Source organism: Eriocheir sinensis, chromosome 59, assembly GCF_024679095.1.
Source record: "Eriocheir sinensis breed Jianghai 21 chromosome 59, ASM2467909v1, whole genome shotgun sequence".
Taxonomy (NCBI): Eukaryota; Metazoa; Arthropoda; class Malacostraca; order Decapoda; family Varunidae; genus Eriocheir; species Eriocheir sinensis.
The window spans coordinates 1,136,646-1,155,608 of NC_066567.1; the positions used below are offsets into that span (position 1 = coordinate 1,136,646).

Genomic DNA, 18,963 nt, shown 5'->3' on the forward strand with positions numbered 1-18,963 from the left:
TTAGGCACAGGTAATGCTCTCTCTCTCTCTCTCTCTCTCTCTCTCTCTCTCTCTCTCTCTCTCTCTCTCTCTCTCTCTCTCTCTCTTATCCTCCTCCACTCTTTACTTCTCTCTCACACACGCAGATGCCCTCCTCCTCCTCCTCTTCCTGCTTCTTCTTCAGCTTCTAACCCTCCTCTTCCTCCTCCTCTTCTTCCCCTTCTTCATCTTCTGTCCTTTTCACTCTCAATCATCCCCTCTCCTCCTCCTCCTCTCCTTTTCTACCCCAAGTAACCTGACTCCTGAGAGAGAGAGAGAGAGAGAGAGAGAGAGAGAGAGAGAGAGAGAGAGAGAGAGAGAGAGAGAGAGAGATACCCTACCCACCATTCCTGTCGCTATCCTAACACACCTGGAAATCTAATTAAGATCGGGTGAACTTCAGGTAACTTGTATCATACCTGTAGAAGATGCTGATGAAGGTGGATGCAGGTGGAGGAGGAGGAGGAGGGAGGAAAGTCTCTCTCATACCTCAAGCCGGCATCTCAGGACTGTCCCTTAACCTGGTATAGAAGAATGACCTCTATGTATTAGGTTCATAAAGGTTGATTTTCTCTGTTCTACCTCACCCTTGCCTCCTCCCCCTCTCCCCCTTCTTCCTCCTGCCCCCTCTCTCTCTCTCTCGCTCTCCAGGTGTTTATTGGGTCCTGGACAAAGGTAGAGAGAGAGAGAGAGAGAGAGAGAGAGAGAGAGAGAGAGAGAGAGAGAGAGAGAGAGAGAGATTGATATAGATTTACATAGATATTCAGACCACACAGACCATTATTTTTTTTTTATTTTTTTTCCTTCAATTTTGGGCGTTGTATTTTTTCCTTGGGCTGAAAACGAAAGCATTGGGGGGTTTAATATACTTGTTGGGCTGGAAAAATTGGGTGGATTGGGCTGGAAAAATTGGGAGGATTGGGCTGGGAAATTGGGTGGATTGGGCTGGAAGAAGTGGGAGGGTTGGGCTGGGAAATTGAGGGGATTGGGCTGGGAAATTGGGTGGATTGGGCTGGAAAAATTGGGTGCATTGGGCTGGAAAAATGGGTGGAGGGTGTGGGTGGGTGGAGAGGGTGAAGGGAGGGACATAAGAACATAAGAACATAAGAACGCAGGAGTCTGCAAGAGGCCGGTAGGCCTGTACGAGGCAGCTCCTTTGACCCTAAGCTCCCGTGTATCTAACCCCACCTAATATCGCTGTCCATGAATTTATCTAGTCTATTTTTGAATGTGACAATTGTATTGGCACTCACCACATGACTGCTAAGCCTATTCCACTCATCCACCACCCTATTAGTAAACCAATTTTTGCCTATGTCCCTGTTGAATCTGAATTTATCCAGTTTAAACCCATTACTTCGTGTCCTACCCGGTTCTCTTACCAACAAAACCTTATGAATGTCTCCCTTATTAAAGCCCTTCATCCATTTATAAACCTCGATCATGTCTCCACGCACCCTTCGCCTTTCTAGAGAATGCAAGTTTAACTGTTTGAGTCTTTCCTCGTATGGCAAGTTTCTCAACCCCTGAATCATCTTAGTCATCCTCCTCTGCACCGATTCTAACATTTTGATATCCATTCTATAGTAGGGTGACCAGAACTGAACCGCATAGTCAAGATGAGGTCTAACTAATGCTAAATATAGTTTGAGGAAGACTTCGGGTCTTCTGTTGCATACGCTCCTTGAAATAAATCCCAGTCCCCTAATCGCTCGATTTCTAGCATGAATGCATTGTGACCTTGGACGGAGATCAGAGCTCACGAAGACCCTAAATCCTCTCGCACCCAGACCTACTTATGAGAGTGTCATTTAAGCAATAGTTATGTGAGGTTGTTCCTACCTACACTCAGAATACTGCACTTCCCTACATTGAACTCCATCTGCCATTTATCCGCCCAGTCATATAATCTGTTGAGTTCACCTTGGAGAATACTAGCGTCCTGATCCGACTCAATTACTCTACCGATCTTGGTATCATCTGCAAATTTACTAACATCACTACTAATTCCTGTGTCTAAGTCATTGATATAAATAATAAATCAAAGTGGACCTACTCCCGAACCTTGTGGGACCCCACTAGTAACACATCCCCAGTCAGATCTTTTACCATTGATTTGCACTCTTTGCTTCCTATTGCTAAGCCACGCCTTGACCCAGTTCAAAACTTTACCCTCTACTCCGTGAGCCTGTAATTTAAGCAACAGTCGTTGGTGAGGAACTTTGTCAAACGCTTTACTAAAATCAAGATAGATTACATCATAATTTTCATCTCTGTCAACCGCCTCAAATACTTTATTGTAGAAGGACAAGAGATTGGTGAGGCATGACCTACCTTTTGTGAACCCATGCTGCGAGTCGTGAATTAAGCTATGTTTCTCTAAATGCTCCCGAATGTTCCTGGCTATTATGGACTCCAGCATCTTCCCTATAACCGATGTTAAGCTAATTGGGCGATAGTTTGAAGCAACTGACCTGTCCCCCTTTTTAAAAATCGGCGTCACATTAGCTACTTTCCATAGGCTCGGCACATAGCCAGTATTTACCGACATCTTAAAGATGTCGGTTAGTGGGTCTCTGATTATATCACCTAGCTCCTTTAATACCCTCGGAAATATCCCGTCAGGACCTGGCGACTTGTTCTTCTTATCTATCTCATCCTGAACTACTTGCCTGGTAATGATTATATCCCTCAATTTATCGCCATCCCCGCCCTCGTACACCTGAACTCTTTCCGGTATAGTCGTTCGATCCTCCTGTGTGAATACTGAAAGGAAGTAGTCGCTCAACAATGTGCTCATATTTTCGTAATTTTCTACTAGCTCCCCTGTGTTTGATTTCAGCGGTCCAATTTTCTCCCGTGTTATTGTTCTATACATCTGAAAGAAGCCCTTAGGATTACTTTTCGCCTCATTTGCTACTTTGATCTCATAGTTCTTTTTTGCTATCCTGGTGTTTTTCTTAACTAATCTAGATAGTTCGACGTACCGGCCCCTGAGATGTGTTTCCCCATTCTTTATTTTCTGATAAATTCCTTCTTTAACCCAATCTCGTGTTTTAGTCCACGAGTCATCCATAGGATCATTGTTTTCTTTTCTAAGTGTTCGCTGTGGTATATGCTGTTCTTGCCCCTCTACTATTACTCTAACTAAATTATTGTAAGACATTTCTACCTGGTTCTCCTGGCTCTCCAATCCGCAGTTCTGGCCCTCATGAATCCCTAAATTATCCCAGTTTACCCCTTCAAGATGTCTTCGAAGCCCCTCGTAGTTTGCTCTTCTAAAATCTGGCACTAACACTGGGTTTGGATCACGGGTTACCGCCCAGTCTAACCTAAAACGAACCGTTCTGTGATCACTATTTCCTAACTCTCCGCCCACCTCCAACTCACGTAGCAAGTTCCCATTATTGGTTAGGACTAAGTCTAATATGTTATCTCCTCTGGTAGGCTCAGTAACTACCTGCTTAAGGAAATTATCTTGTATAACTTCAAGAAAGTCCTCGGCTTCCAGGTCACCCACTAGATCTTCCCAGTCTATATTCCTATAATTAAAGTCCCCCATTACGCAGACATTTCTACTCATACTCGCCCTGCCAATCTCCTGTAGTAATATACTCGTGTCCTGCCTGTTAAGGTTGGGTGGCCTGTATATAACTCCTAGAGTTAGTTTTTCTTTCCCTTTGTAAACACACACACACACACACACATGTGGACAGTCGTGGGAGCGGATATGGAAGAGGGGGTCGGTGGATGGGTGTGGGGGGGTAAGGGGAAGGGGGTAGGAAGGGCAGAGGGTGCGGTGAAGGGAGGAGGAGGAGGGGCAGTAGGAAGAAGAAGAAGAGGAGGATAAGTGAGGTGAGGGAAATGGGATGAAGGTGTGTGTGTGTGTGTGTGTGTTAAGGAAAGGAAAGAGCGAAAGAAAATTAGGAAAAGAAGGAAAAGAAAATAGAAAAATAAGTATCTTTTTTATTCCTTATGTTCTTTTGTTCTTATATAGTAACAGTAGTAGTAGTAATAGTAGTAGTAGTAGTAGTAGTAGTAGTAGTAGTAGTTCTCACCTGTCCAAGCGTGTCTATACAGGTGTTTTAATTACAGGCAGGTAGCAACAACAGCAACTCAATTAACCATGAAACTGAGTGTGTGTGTGTGTGTGTGTGTGTGTGTGTGTGTGTGTGTGTGTGTGTGTGTGTGCATCCCAGACTAGTTTGTTCACCTCACAGAACATACAGCATACCAACACACACACACACACACACACACACACACACACACACACGGACCCCTTTATAAGACAAAAAGATTGACTACACAGAGAGAGAGAGAGAGAGAGAGAGAGAGAGAGAGAGAGAGAGAGAGAGAGACTGGACTGTGCATTATTGCCCTGAAGCATTGCCTTAGAGAGAGAGAGAGAGAGAGAGAGAGAGAGAGAGAGAGAGAGAGAGAGAGAACACACACACACACACACACACACACACACACACACACACACACCTTCCCTCCATATAAAAGTAAAACAAAAACAAAACAAAAAAATCACGAACTTTATATTTCTTCCATTTGTCTTTGCGAACTCACCTCGACCCATCCTTCCCTCCCTCCCTCAACCATTCACCCCTACATAATGGTTCCTGCCGCCATTGGGTTCTAAATTCTCTCTTTTTCACTACAATCGCTCATTCTCTTCGGCTGCTTCCTCGTCCGGCGTTCTGCAAGGCACCTTCGAACTCACTCTCTTAGGCGCCCGCAAGGAGTGTCGGAATCTAAGCTCACAGAAGGTTCATGCGAAGAATGTGCATTAGAGGATTAATATTTAAGCAGAAATTGTCCAGACGGACCCACCCTACGGCTGTCTCCCCCTTCTCCTCCCCCTGCATCCTCTCTCCCCTCCTCCTCTTCCTCTCCCCCTCTCAGCGCGCAGCCAATCCTAGCCGTGAGCAGAGTTGCCTTTCAATGGGTTTTCAGAGCCCAGCATATCTTCCATTTTTCCTCATTTCCCTATTAAATCCTCAACCTATCCTTACATTTCCTCGATGATTACATAGTCCAAACCATCCTTGTGTTATGTATGGGGTAGGAGAGGTCGTGGCTTAGCGGTTTAGCTGGGAAAAGGGAAAAGGATGGTCGCTGGTGAATCTGGTAAGGTCGAAGGTAGGGTCTGGGGTTGGCTGTTCCCCGGTGGTCATGCTTGTAGAGGGCGAGCAGCGCAAAGGAGAGGTAAGCTGTACAGTGTCTCATCTCAGCCCAGCGAAGATTATTTCCCCTGTGGCGTTGAAATCTAGACGCAAGTTTGAGGTGGAAGTGCTCCCTGTGGTGTTGAGGTGCGTGATCGGGCTTAAACCGCCTCTTGTGTAAGTGGAATTGGTGGTGAAGGGCTTTGGGAGGTCCTGGTGGTGGTGGATTGGTGATGTGAGTGAGGTTGGCGACCGGCCGTGGTGGTGGTGGTGGTAGAGGCGGTGGTGGTGGGTCGGCTCGGCTCCTCTCCTCGCCCCATCTGAAAGAAAACGGAGTGTGTGTGTGAGTGTGTGTGCGCCTCGAGACAAAGAAATGACTGTCTATCGTGTGTGTGGTGGATTACTTTTTGCATTCCTCGTCTTATTTTTCGTCTTGAAGTGACCCGGACTTCTACCAGTATACGTGAGTTCCGCCAACGAGGAGATAGAGGAGGGTAACCATTAGTTCTATTGGCGAAGGGGAGGTTGAGTGCTTGTCTTTCCCTGGGTCAGAACAAGTGTGAGTTTGGCAAGGTATGGAGGGGCGAGGTTACGAATTACTGAAGACCCAAAAGACGAGAATGTTCTAGTTTGTTAAAGAACAGACGTAGAGATTAGTGTGATTTTGGTTAGTTTTTGAAAAGTGAGTCTACGAATTACCGAAGAAACAATGGAATAGACCCAAAAGACGAGAATGTAAAGAATGTTAAAGAAAAGACGTAGAGATTAGTGTGATTTTGGTTAGTTTTTGAAAAGCGAGTCTACGAATTACCGAAGAAACAATGGAATAGACCCAAAAGACGAGAATGTTCTAGTTTGTTAAAGAACAGACGTAGAGATTAGTGTGATTTTGGTTTGTTTTTGAAAAGCGAGTCTACGAATTACCGAAGAAACAATGGAATAGACCCAAAAGACGAGAATGTAAAGAATGTTAAAGAACAGACGTAGGGATTAGTGTGATTTTGGTTAGTTTTTGAAAAGCGAGTCTACGAATTACCGAAGAAACAATGGAATAGACTCAAAAGACGAGAATGTTCTAGTTTGTTAAAGAACAGACATAGAGATTAGTGTGATTTTGGTTAGTTTTTGAAAAGCGAGTCTACGAATTACTGAAGAAACAATGGAATATACCGACACCGACCTTAGAGAATTAAAAGAAAAGCGAAAAATGAATGTTAGTGTAATATTGGTTAGTTTCAGAAAGGCGAGTCTACGAATTACTGAAGAAACAATGGTATATACCCGACACCGAGCTTAGATAATTAAAAGTAAAGCGAAAAATGAATGTTAGTGTGATTTTGGTTAGTTTCAGAAAGGCGAGTCTACGAATTACTAAAGAAACATTGGAATATACCCGACACCGAGCTTAGAGAATTAAAAGAAAAGCAAAAAATGAATGTTAGTGTGATTTTGGTTAGTTTCAGAAAGGCGAGTCTACGAATTACTAAAGAAACATTGGAATATACCCGAAACTGAGCTTAGATAACTAAAATCAAACAATGGAACGGATACGAAAATTAGATGAATGTAAATTAATAACGAAAGAGACTGTGAGTTTTGGTCAGTTCTGGAAAAGCGAGGCTACGAAATCAGTAACAATAGAACGGACCCCAATGATAGAAGAATGTAAAGGAAAATGTTGAGAAATGCAGAAAATCGTAATAGAATGTTTAATGGAAAGCGAATATACCAGTCACAAAAACAATGGAGCCGACTCAAGGAAGAAAGAGAAAGAAAAAATAAAAGCAACGTGGTAGACCAAAAAAATAGATTAAAAAGAAGTAAGAAGAAAATGAAAGAAATATTGAGAACTTGAAAAATGTGCTGATTTCGAGTGCATGAAAATTCAATGCAAGGAAAATTAAGAGAAATAGTGAAGCAAAAAGAGAAATATTTGCACTGTTTTGCTATCATAATCTTACTCTAGGCCTTGTTTAATTAATATAGGCCTAGGGCACTTCGGTATTTAACGCCAATGTTCGTAAAAGTCGTTGTGGCTTCGTTATAAACATCGCTTGTAAACTTTTGGACGCTGAAACGAACAGAATGAAACAAAGGAAAAAAGGGAAGGAAAAATTATTAACCGCGAAAGGAAAGGAAGAAGGGAAAAGGGAGGGAAAATAATTAACGAAAGGGAACAAGGAATAAAAAAAAAACACGAAGGAAAGAATAAAGGAAAAAGATGATAATTACGACAGAAGAAAGAAAGAAGGAAGGAATTTATATGACTACAAAAGGAGAAAAAAATGTAGGAAAAAGTATCAGACGGAAGGAGAAAAAGAATGAAGGAAATATTAATAAATGGGAAAGGAAAAGAAGGAAAAGAATAATAGACAGAGAGAGAGAGAGAGGAGGCAGGAGTGAGCGAGGATGTGGTAGAGGAGGAGAGGGAGGGAGGAGGAGGAGGGGGGTGGAGGCAGGGGACAGGGAGGGTTTGAGCAAGTACGACCCTCCTCCTCCTCCCCCCCCCTCCTCCTCCTCCCCCCCTCCTCCTTTCCCCTCCGGCCACCTGCCTCCACCTCCATTTTCCCCACTTCCTTTCTACCTCACTAAGCCACGACCGGACGAGACATGGGTCCTTATTTTCCAACGCGCTCGGCTCCTGACAACAGCAATTACCAAGGGCTGCAATGGAGATTAGGCGAGTTCTCATATGTGGAAGCCTTGTCAAACTATCACTAGGCTCATGAAACCACGTGGAGATACTAATATAACCTCTACGAAAGCCTTGTCAACTATATCCAAGGGTCGGGTTGTCCTGTATGGAAGCCTTGTCAAGCTATCACTAGGCTCATAAAACTACACGTGGGAATACTAATACAGCCTCTATGAAAGCCTTGTCAACTATATCCAAGGGTCGGGTTCTCGTGTGTGGAAGCCTTGTCAAACTATCACTAGGCTCATAAAACTACACGTGGGAATACTAATACAACCTCTACGAAAGCCTTGTCAACTATATCCAAGGGTCGGGTTCTCGTGTGTGGAAGCCTTGTCAAACTATCACTAGGCTCATAAAACTACACGTGGAGATATATACTTATACAAACTCTACGAAAGTCTTATCAAATTTGCGTGTATAAGTACTATGCTCACCTTCTGCTCACACAACTAATTTTCAAAGTCCTCAAAGGGGTTAAATCGTGTTCTAATGGGTAGGTTTTCATGTTCATTCTGCAGAAGCCTTGTCAAACTATCCCTAGGCTCATAAAACTACCCTTGGAGATACTAACACAACCCCTACGAAAGCCTTGTCAAATGTCCGTGTCATATGAATGGTTGAGAAGTCTTGTCAAACTATCCCTAGGCTCATAAAACTATCCTTGGAAATACTAACACAGGCTCTACAAAAGCCTTATCAAATGTGCGTGTCATATCAATGGTTGAGAAGTCTTGTCAAACTATCCCTAGGCTCATAAAACTATCCTTGGAGATACTAACACAACCCCTACGAAAGCCTTATCAAATGTGCGTGTCATATCAATGGTTGAGAAGCCTTGTCAAACTATCTCTAGGCTCATAAAACTATCCTTGGAGATACTAACACAACCTCTACGAATGCCTTGTCAAATGTCCGTGTCATATGAATGGTTGAGAAGTCTTGTCAAACTATCCCTAGGCTCATAAAACTATCCTTGGAAATACTAACACACCTCTACGAAAGCCTTATCAAATGTGCGTGTCATATCAATGGTTGAGAAGTCTTGTCAAACTATCCCTAGGCTCATAAAACTATCCTTGGAAATACTAACACAGGCTCTACAAAAGCCTTATCAAATGTGCGTGTCATATCAATGGTTGAGAAGTCTTGTCAAACTATCCCTAGGCTCATAAAACTATCCTTGGAAATACTAACACAGGCTCTACAAAAGCCTTATCAAATGTGCGTGTCATATCAATGGTTGAGAAGTCTTGTCAAACTATCCCTTGGCTCATAAAACTAGCCTTGGAGATACTAACACAACCCCTACGAAAGCCTTATCGAATCCTTTCCTTGTCAAACTATCAATAGGCTCATAAAACTATCCTTGGAAATACTAGCACAACCTCTATGAACACGTGGGATAAGGATGTCATATTAGCACAGGTAGATAATTGATTAAGAACGTTCCCGTATCGGTCATGGCGCCTTACCTGTAAATCGAGCAGGTAACTCATTAACCTTTACCTTTCCATCCATTTACCTGTGAAAGTGGAACCTGCATCACTAATGAACCACTAAACTGTTATGATTGCATCTATCAGGTACAACGATGCATTAATAGCCACCTGCATAGCTTAATTAACACCTGCCACCTCTTACCTGTGTGACGCGTGGAAGCGGTTACCTGTGGAAGGGACTGACTTGTTAATAGCCGGTTACCTGTGTTGACTGTAACTTACCTGGATATTGAGTCTAATTAGTGGAGTTTGGGGGGGGGGGGGTTCTTTTGGATTCTCTTTTTAGGTTTATCGTTTTCTTTATCTTCATTTTCTTTTCCTTTTTTCTTTCTTTTCCTCTTCTTTGTCTTCTTTCAGTCTTTTTCTTTTCCTTCCTTATTCTATCTTCCTCCTTTTCTTTTTCTTTATCTTTTTCTATTAATTTATTCTTCTCCTTTTGTTTTCTTCGTGTTCCTTTTCTTCCCTTTCCTTTTCTTTGTTTCTTCTTTTCTTCCTTCTTTTTCTTCCTCATCTCGCCCAACCTGTTCCTCCACCGTTACCAACTCACCGACTCTCCTCTCATTTCCTGCCCGATGTGAAAGTGTTAGCGTGGCGCAGACAGCCAGACAGACGGAGTTCAGTGGGTCCAGGGTTGGTTCCTCTCTCGATGTGGGCAGTAGTCGATAATAGGCGATGAAAATAATAAAGGCTATACCTGAGACTACTTCCCTATTGACACACCTGTTGAAAGTTGAAACCATGTCTTGTTAACCATGGGACAAAACACTCACATATCCGTCATTTCTCTCACTTTACACTCTTTTTTTTACTTATAATTCTTTCCATCTTTTCCTGTAGTGCCGGTAAGCTAATTTGGGTGGGGCTTTTCGGGCGACCCTACTGATGGTGCCGCGGGCGTATTTTATTTATAGTGCTACCGTGGGGTGACTTGGTTGGTCGATGCTGCTTGAACGACTAACCTTAGCCGCATACAAACAGCTTTAGAGACACAACATGCATATAATCGTGTGTGAATGACCTTCTTGTTCCTGTTTTTCTTTTATTTTGTGTGTTTCTTTCCCTTTTTCTTTTTCCTCCTCTTTTCTTTTTCTATTATTTTATTCTTTTCCTCCTTTGTCTTCTTTCCTCCTTTTTCGTTTTCCTTTTCTTTGTTTCTTCTTTTTCTTTCCCTTCTTTTTCTTCCTCTTCTTTTTCTTTATCTTTTTCTATTATTAATTTATTCTTTTCCTCCTTTGTCTTCTTTCCTTCTTTTTCCTTTTATTTATTTTTCTTTGTTTCTTTCCCTTTTTTCTTTAACTTTTTTCTATTATTTTCTTTATCTTTTTTCTATTAATTTATTCTCTTCCTCCTTTGTCTTCTTTCCTTCTTTTTCCTCCTCTTCCTTTTCTTTTTTCTTCTTTTCTTCCTTCTTTTTCACCCGTGTGTGTGTGTGTGTGTGTGTGTGTGTGGAGGCAGGCGGCGGTAGGCTGTATTGACCGCCTATCGACCCGTTTCTTGGTTAGTGTGGCTTGCGGTTGTACCATTCTGTGTCGGTGTTACATTTGTCCTGATTTCTCCTCCTCCTCCTCCTATTTTGTTTCCCTTTCCCTATTTCTCTTCCCTAGTTATCACCATCCTCTTATTTTGTGTTCCTTTCCCTCTTCCTTTTCTCTAGTTATCGCCCTTTTTCTGTGTTTCTCCTCTTTGGTCAAATTTTCGCCCTCCAATCATATCCTTTCTCCTTTCTTTTCTTTTCCTTGTTTTCCTTCTCCCCTTCTTTCCCTTTTCTAGTTTCCTTTCTATCCATCTTTGGTCCTCTCTACTTCTCCGCCTCTCCTCTTTTTCCATTCCCTTCCCTTTCTCTTCTTTCCCTCCTTTCTCCTATCCTAGTTTCCTCTCCTCCACTTCTCTCCAGCTTTCCCTCACCCACCCCTTCCCTCCCTCCCTCCCAAGTTTCCTCTCCTCAATGTGTTTCCCTTCTGCAGCTTTCCCTCGCCTCCCTCCCCCCTTCCCTCCCTCCCTCTCTTTCCTCTCTCTCTCTCTCCCTCCATTGCACAGCTGTTGAAATTACCGCATGTTCCCGCGTGGCCAGTGTCGTGGAGTTGGTAACACTGCATTGCCAATCCCTCCCTCTCTCTCTCTCCCTCTCTCTGACCTTAATTTGTTGCATGTCTTGGTTTAATTATTGGCTATCGGTGTTTCTAATGTCCTGACTTAGTGATTATGTGATTGGGAAGGTGATTTGACTATATCTATCTACCTATCTATATGTATCTATTATGCCACCATTGGTACTGTGCGTGTCTTTATCGAGTATCTGATTGGTAACTTAAGTTCACTCTCTCTATCTCCTACCTCCTTATTTTCCATATTTCTTGATTAATCACTGTGTCAACCTTTCCCTCTCTCTCACCGACATATTTTGCAGATTTCTCAGTTCATTCGCTATTATATCAACCTCTTCTCACTCTTCTATACTTGCTTTCTATCGCCGTGTGTTGTGTAAATATCCGATTCTTAACCTAATTTCAATCTCCCTCTCTCTTCCTGACGTAAACTGCACATGTTGCTGTCTTGGTCGAAACGTAGTATCAACCCCCTTATAGTGTCTCACCGCCATATTCTCAGTTAACAGCTAAATCAGTCTCCCTTTCCGACATATTGTGCATAGGTCTTTAATTGCTATCTGCTCCCGTTGCTACGTCTGGCCGGTAAGGTGATGATGGTGAAGAACCCACTTATAATGTCTCACCGCCATATTCTCAGTTAACAGCTAAATCAGTCTCCCTTTCCGACGTATTGTGCAGAGGTCTTGCTATCTGCTCCCGTTGCTAAGTCTGGCCGGTAAGGTGATGGTGGTGAGGGTTGAGTTACAATCTTGGCGGTGGGCGTGAGGGGCAGACCGCGGCGTGTGACCGGCGGTGGGGCGATTCGCGGGGCGGTGAGGTCTGTGGGTTTGAAGTGCACGTGTCACCCCGCTGCCTTGCCCCGCCTCCAGTCACACACACCCCTCGCTATGTCCGATTCAGTGTTAGGTCCGGTATAGCTTGGCTCCATGTCTTCTTTTTCTTCTTCAGTCCTTTTATTTTATTCTTTTTCCTCTTCTTTCCTTCACTTGCTTCCTTATTCTGTCTTCCTCTTCTTCCTTTTCTGGTTCTTCATTTCCATATTCTTTCTTTTCTTCTTCAGTTCTTTTTCTTTATCTTATCCTTTTCTTTTTCCACTTTTCCTTTCCATCCTCTCTACTTCTCTACTCTTCCTCCTCCTCCTCCTATTCTTCCCTTCCTATCTCTTCCCCTTTCCCTTCTTTTCCTTCCTGCTCCCTTTCTTCCATCCTCTCTCTCTACTTCTCTCCCCTTCCTCCTCTCTTCTTCCCTGGTTCCCTTCCTATCCCTTCCCTTTTCCTCCTCCTTTTCTTCCATCCTCTCTACTTCTCTACCCATCCTCCTTCTCTCTCTCCTCTCTGTTTCCCTTCCTATCCCTTCCCTTTTCCTCCTCCTTTTCTTCCATCCTCTCTCTCTACTTCTCTATCCGTCCTCCTTCTCTCTCCTCCCTGATTCCCTTCCTATCCCTCCCTTCCTTCCCCCCCCCTCATTCTCTTGCCCCTGAAGTTCGACACTGCTAAGAAACGGGATATGCAGAGCTGTAGGTATGTCTTCGTGACGTACCAAAGTTAGCAAGAGGTGTAGCTATGCCTCCGCGCCGCACCCAAGTTAGCCGGTTTAATTGAAAGATTGCTCCCGGCTAAACGAGGCATTGTAGTCCTGTATCCTCGTGTGTCGTTGCGAAATAAGTTCTCAGTGAAGAAATGGTTTGGAAGCGAAGGAGATAGAGGAAGAGAGACCCGGATAAAGACGAGAAAATTTGACATAACGTGGAGAATAAAGAAGGGAATAAGCAGAAACGAAGATAGGACAAAAATAAAGAAAGTAGATACCCGACATAGATAAAATAAGCCATAGGTAAAGAAAGGAATTACCAGAAACGAAGGGAAAGAAGAAAAAGAAATAAAGAGGAGAAGGAAAAAGAATGAGGAAAAGAAGGAAAATATAACGGACAGGAAGGAGACAAAACAGGACTTAGAGAGAGAGAGAGAGAGAGAGAGAGAGAGAGAGAGAGAGAGAGAGAGAGAGAGAGAGAGAGATAACGGGAAAAGAGAAACGAAGGAGCGAGGGAAGGGAGAAACCGGATAGGAGGAGAAGACGAGAAAGAGGAGGAAAATAAAGGAGGTGAAGGAGAAATAACGGAAAGAGGCAGACGAAGAAGGGAGGAGGAGGAGAGAAGAGAAGAGGAGGAGGAGGAGGAGAGTTGACTAGGCTAACGATAGGACAAAGGTAGACGCCTGTTCTGGCATCACTGGACAAACGGAGGAGATAGCAATGTCAATTCTTCTACTTCTTCTCACTCATCTCCTTTCTTTTGTTTATTTTCTTCTTCTTGTGTCATTTATAGGTTTATGTTATCTATATATTTTCCTCGAGGGTCCTGTTCTGGCGTAACTGGACAAACGGAGGAGATAGCAATGTCAATTCTTCTACTTATTCATCTTTCTCTTGTTTATTTTCGTCTTCTTGTGTCATCTATAGGTTTATGTCATCTATATTTTTGTCTTATTTTCATCCTTTCTCTCATTTTTCGTCTTTATCTTTGGTCTTAGTCCGTTTTTTGTGATTCTCAGCCTTAATTTCATCCTTTCTCTTATTCTTTCTCTATTTCTTTCTCTATCCTTTGTCTTAGGTCCGTTTTTGTGATTCTCCGCCTTATTTTCATCTTCTCTTATTCTTCCTCTTCGTCTTGGTCAATATCTTTCGTCTTGGGTCTTTTGCGTGATTCTCAGCCTAATTTTCAAACTATCTTCTTTCTCTATCTTATGTCTTAGGTCCGTTTTTGTGATTCTTAGCCTAATTTTCATCCTTTCTCCTTCTTCTTCATTATCTTTCGTCTTGGGTCTTTTGCGTTATTCTCAGTCTTATTTCCATCCTTTTCTGCGCGTTATGAAGGATGGTGCGCGCGGCGATGCTCAACTGTGTCTGTCGTGCCCGGCGTGACGTCAAATGGCGCCTTGTCAACTATACTTTACGAGACACTTCAAATCGGGTACAAGTGGCCCAGGGAGGGGGGACACGTGCGCCCATGCATGCCTCGGCCCTCACACACACACAAGACTGACGGAGAAAGAAAGACGAAGAATGACGCTGTTTTTTGGCGCTATTTCGGGTCCTTAACGCTATAGAAGGGAGTTTTGAGGCGAATTTAGCTTTATAGAAGAGTACTAAGTCGTATTACAAGTGAATTCATAACAAAAGACATTCGCTTATTCGTCAACCTCACAAGACTAAAGAAGAACGCTAATTTTGACGTTATTCCGCTTCCTTTGCGTTATAGAAGGCAGAATTTAGTCGTATTTTAAAGAAAATCATACTACCAAATGTTCTATCCCTCAACCGCACAAAACAATGCATAACGAAGAACCCCATTTTGACTTTATTTCGACCCCTAGCATTGTGTTATAACGAAAAGAACGCTATTTTATTACGTTATTTCAACTCCAAAATTATGTTAGAGCGAAAAGAAGGCTATTATTGACGTTATTTCCATGCTATCTTCCTGCAAATACGCATTACTAGCCTCTCAGGAGCGTTAAAACGTCGTCTCAGCATTTCTCGACCCCGTAAAAAAGTCTGAATTTCAAGAACGCCAAAGTTTGTTATTGTTTTGAGGTTGTTTCTGTCTTTTTTACGGTACGCCAATCAGGCATCTCTTCTCATCTTCTCTCTTCTCATCTCTCTATTCATCTCCTCTCTTTTCATCTCCTCTCTCTTTTCATCTTCTCTCTCCTCTCTTCTCTTCCCTCTTCTCTTCCCATCTTGTCTCATCTTCTCCTCGTAATGTTGTCAGGCGTGGTGTATTGTGTGTGTGTACGGTGTAGGCATTATGCGACAGTATCTTCGTCTAATCTTCGAGGTAAACAAAAGGATAAGAACATAATAACAGGGAGGCTAACGGTCGCTGCGCCATTGTTTGTTCTCCTATCTCCTTCCTCCTGTTCTTGTTGCTTGTCTTCGTCTGGTTGTGTTGTGTCATCTATTGAATTGGATTCGCTTTCGTTGATTCATATATATTGTTTCTTTGTATTCTTGCTAATGTAACCTTCTGCAGGGCCCCACGAGAGTAATTTTAGCATATGTCGCAATACCCAAGAGTGAAATTTTTGCATCCGAATCTATCTTCTCTCCTATCCAACCAGTTACTTTCATGCTTACTTTCTGCCCTACGAGAGTTATTTCAGCACATGTCTACTCTCAAGGTATCAATAACTTCTATCTTTACTCTTTGTCTTTAACTTAACCTTTGCAATACCCAAGTGTGTAATTTTTGCATTCGAATCTGCTCTTCCATCCCACCAGTTACTTTTATGCTTACTTTCTGCCCTACGAGTTATTTTAGGACAAGTATCTAGTCTCAAGGTATCAATAACTTCTATCTTTACTCTGTCTTCAAACTTAAATAACCTTGGCAGTGCCCCACAAGAGTAATTTTAGCATTCGAAAGTACCAAACCATCCCACTAGTTACTTTTATGCTTATTTTCTACACTACGAGAGTTATTGTCTACTCTCAAGGTATCAGTAAATCCTATCTTTACTCTTTGTCTTCTAACTTAAATAACCTTTGCAATCCCTCACGAGAGTAATTTTAGCCTTCAAAACTCCCCTCCCATCCCACCTGTTGCTTCCTCCACGCTTCCTTGGCATCAGTCCACCTCTCGGGCTTGAGTTGAGTAAATAAACGAGAAGATAAAGAAATAAAAGTGATAACGAGATGAAGAAGTGAGATTAGACAGACGGAGAGGCCAGAGAGGCGGTGGATGCTGCGTGTGTGTGTGTGTGTGTGTGTGTGTGTTCGTGTAGCATTTTGATGGCGTGAAGCACAGTTGGCACTCGAGATGATTCATGTCTTCTTGAGAACAACACTGCGCTCCTCTCAAGACGTTCCCATGAGTAATGGAATACAAGCGGGCAACACACGCACGCACGCACACGCACACGCACATACCCACCACGCAGACCAGATGTACGATAGTTACAGCCTCCACACACACACACACACACACACACAGGGCAGACAGATCACCATGTACGGAGTAGACATAATGAGCGATGGATGAGGGCAGATGTGAATGCAGAAATGAGGTCTCCAAAAAAGTCGCTATCCTCACTCAGACGCCTCCATCCCTCACATTAACCATTTCCAAAGGTCAAAAAATATATCAATCTGGTTCTAATGAAAGTTTGTATAGGTTCATGGCACAGAAGAAGGGTCAAACTACCACTAGGGTCATGGAACTACCCCTGGAAATGCCCACAGCTCCCGCGAAAGCCTTGTTAAATGTGTGCTTGTCGAACCTCACTTGTTTTCATGATCCAGTTACGGTTTGCAAGGTCGAGTGTCGTATAAGGAAGGGAGGACATGTTAGAGTTCCGTAGGACATCTGTAGCTATTTTGGGGTCCGCTAGTATTTAGAATCCGAGCTATTTATGAAACGAGACATGGAAGAAATAGCGAAGGGGAAAGGGATGGGATTCTGCAAGGTTCCGTAGTGGGTTCATGGTGGAGTTCCGCAGGGCATCTGAAGCTATTTTGGGGTCCACTAGTATTTAGAATCCGAGCTATTTATGAAACGAGACATGGAAGAAATAGCGAAGGGGAAAGGGATGGGATTCTGCAAGGTTCCGTAGTGGGTTCATGGTGGAGTTCCGCAGGACATCTGAAGCTATTTGGGGGTCCACTAGTATTTAGAATCCGAGCTATTTATGAAACGAGACATGGAAGAAATAGCGAAGGGGAAAGGGATGGGATTCTGCAAGGTTCCGTAGTGGGTCCATGGTGGAGTTCCGTAGGACATCTGAAGCTATTTTGGGGTACACTAGTATTTAGAATCCGAGCTATTTATGAAACTTGAGAAATGAAAGAAATAGCGAAGGGGAAAGGGATGGGATTCTGCAAGGTTCCGTAGTGGGTTCATGGTGGAGTTCCTTAGGACATCTGAAGCTATTTTGGGGTCCACTAGTATTTAGAATCCGAGCTATTTATGAAACTTGAGAAATGAAAGAAATAGCGAAGACGAAAGGGATGGGATTCTGCAAGGTTCCATAGTGGGTTCATGGTGGAGTTCCGCAGGGCATCTGAAGCTATTTGGGGGTCCACTAGTATTTAGAATCCGAGCTATTTATGAAACTGGAGACATAGAAGAAATAGCGAAGGGGAAAGGGATTGGTTCTGCAAGATTCCGTTGTGGGTCCTTTGCTGTTGTCACACACACACACACACACACACACACACACACACACATACACACACACACACACACACACACACACACACACACACACACAGAAGGCACCATATAAGTCCTTCTTTGTTCTTTGGGATCTTGTATATTCACCACCATTACCACCACCACCAAGATGAGGCGAAATGAGGGTTAGAAAAGTGGAAGGAGAGGAAGAGAAGGAAGGAAGAAATAAGTGGAAGAAGAGGAGGAGGAGGAAGGAAAAAGAAAAGTGGAATGAGAGGAAGAGAAGAAAGAAAGAAAATTAAGTGGAAAGGAAGAGTAGAAGGAAGGAAGGAATAAGAAGGGAAACGTAAAGAAAGATGTAAATAAATAAATACTGAAAGAAAAGGAGAAAAAAATGAAAGAAGAGAAAATGTCGACCTATTATTATTATTATTATTATTATTTATTATACTTAATAGATTACACGTTACATATTTTTCTTGTTGATGTTACGCGATACACTGATCAAGGTCACTCCCTCCTCCTCCTCTCCTCCATCTCCTTGTCCTTCTCTCCCTTCTTCCTTCCATCCATATCTTTCTCTCTCTCTCTCTCTCTCTCTCTCTCTCTCTCTCTCTCTCTCTCTCTCTCTCTCTCCCCTCCATAATTTCCCTTCCCATTTTTTTCTTTCCCTTTTCTCTTTCTGCCTTCTATCCCTATTTTTCCTTATTCCAATTTCCCGTGTCTTCCACCCTCTTCTTCCCTTTCTCCCTCTCTTCCTGTCTTCTTTCTATCTCCTCCATCTTCTTATCCCATCCTTTCTCTATCTCCTCATTTGAATCACTAACCACAACCTCATCTTCCTCCCTCTCCCTTCATTCTTTCCCTCTCCTTTCCCCTTTCTTTCTTCCATCCCTCTCCTTTTCTTCGCTTTCTTCACCTACTCTTATTCTTCCATTTTTCCTATTCTTCCCATCTTCTTTTTATTTTTCCCTTCTACTTTCTTCCTTTCTGTTCCATTTCTCTCCTTCCCTATCCTCTTATCTCTCTCTTTCCCCCTTTCTTCCTCCCTTCTCTACTTCCTTTCTGTTCCTTTTCTCTCCTTCCCTATCCTCTTATCTCTCCCTTTCCCTTTCACCCTCTCTTCCTCTCTTCTCTACTATCTTCCTTTTCCATTTCTCTCCTTCCCTATTCCCTTATTTCTCCCTTTCCCTATCTTCCTCCCCTCTAAAACCCCTCATACCAATCTCATCCCTGTTATCCCGCCCCTCTCTTCTCTCCCCCAAAACCTAACCTAACCACTAACCACTCCTCTTCCTCA

General features: G+C 43.0%; 1 protein-coding gene and 1 long non-coding RNA gene across 12 annotated transcripts in view; one reads left to right on the plus strand and one right to left on the minus strand.

Annotated features, from left to right (window-relative positions):
- LOC126985274 (innexin inx2-like) overlaps positions 1-18,963 on the plus strand; it is a 46,020-nt gene that overhangs the window by 19,170 nt on the left and 7,887 nt on the right. The window contains exon 1 of one of the 11 annotated variants that reach the window (XM_050839909.1): positions 5,142-5,232. The exons of 6 other annotated variants lie outside the window; for them this stretch is intronic. The gene's annotated coding sequence lies outside the window, so the exon portion shown is untranslated. Of the gene's footprint in view, positions 1-5,141; positions 5,367-5,499; positions 5,653-18,963 lie in introns of those variants that run through there. 4 more of the 11 variants (XM_050839910.1, XM_050839916.1, XM_050839914.1 and 1 more) reach the window with 4 other exon arrangements.
- Positions 7,712-18,958, minus strand: LOC126985283 (uncharacterized). The gene is made up of 3 exons (XR_007738460.1): positions 9,191-18,958; positions 8,879-9,086; positions 7,712-8,775 (listed from the first exon to the last, which is right to left on the minus strand). It is a non-coding gene; the product is annotated as an uncharacterized LOC126985283 (long non-coding RNA).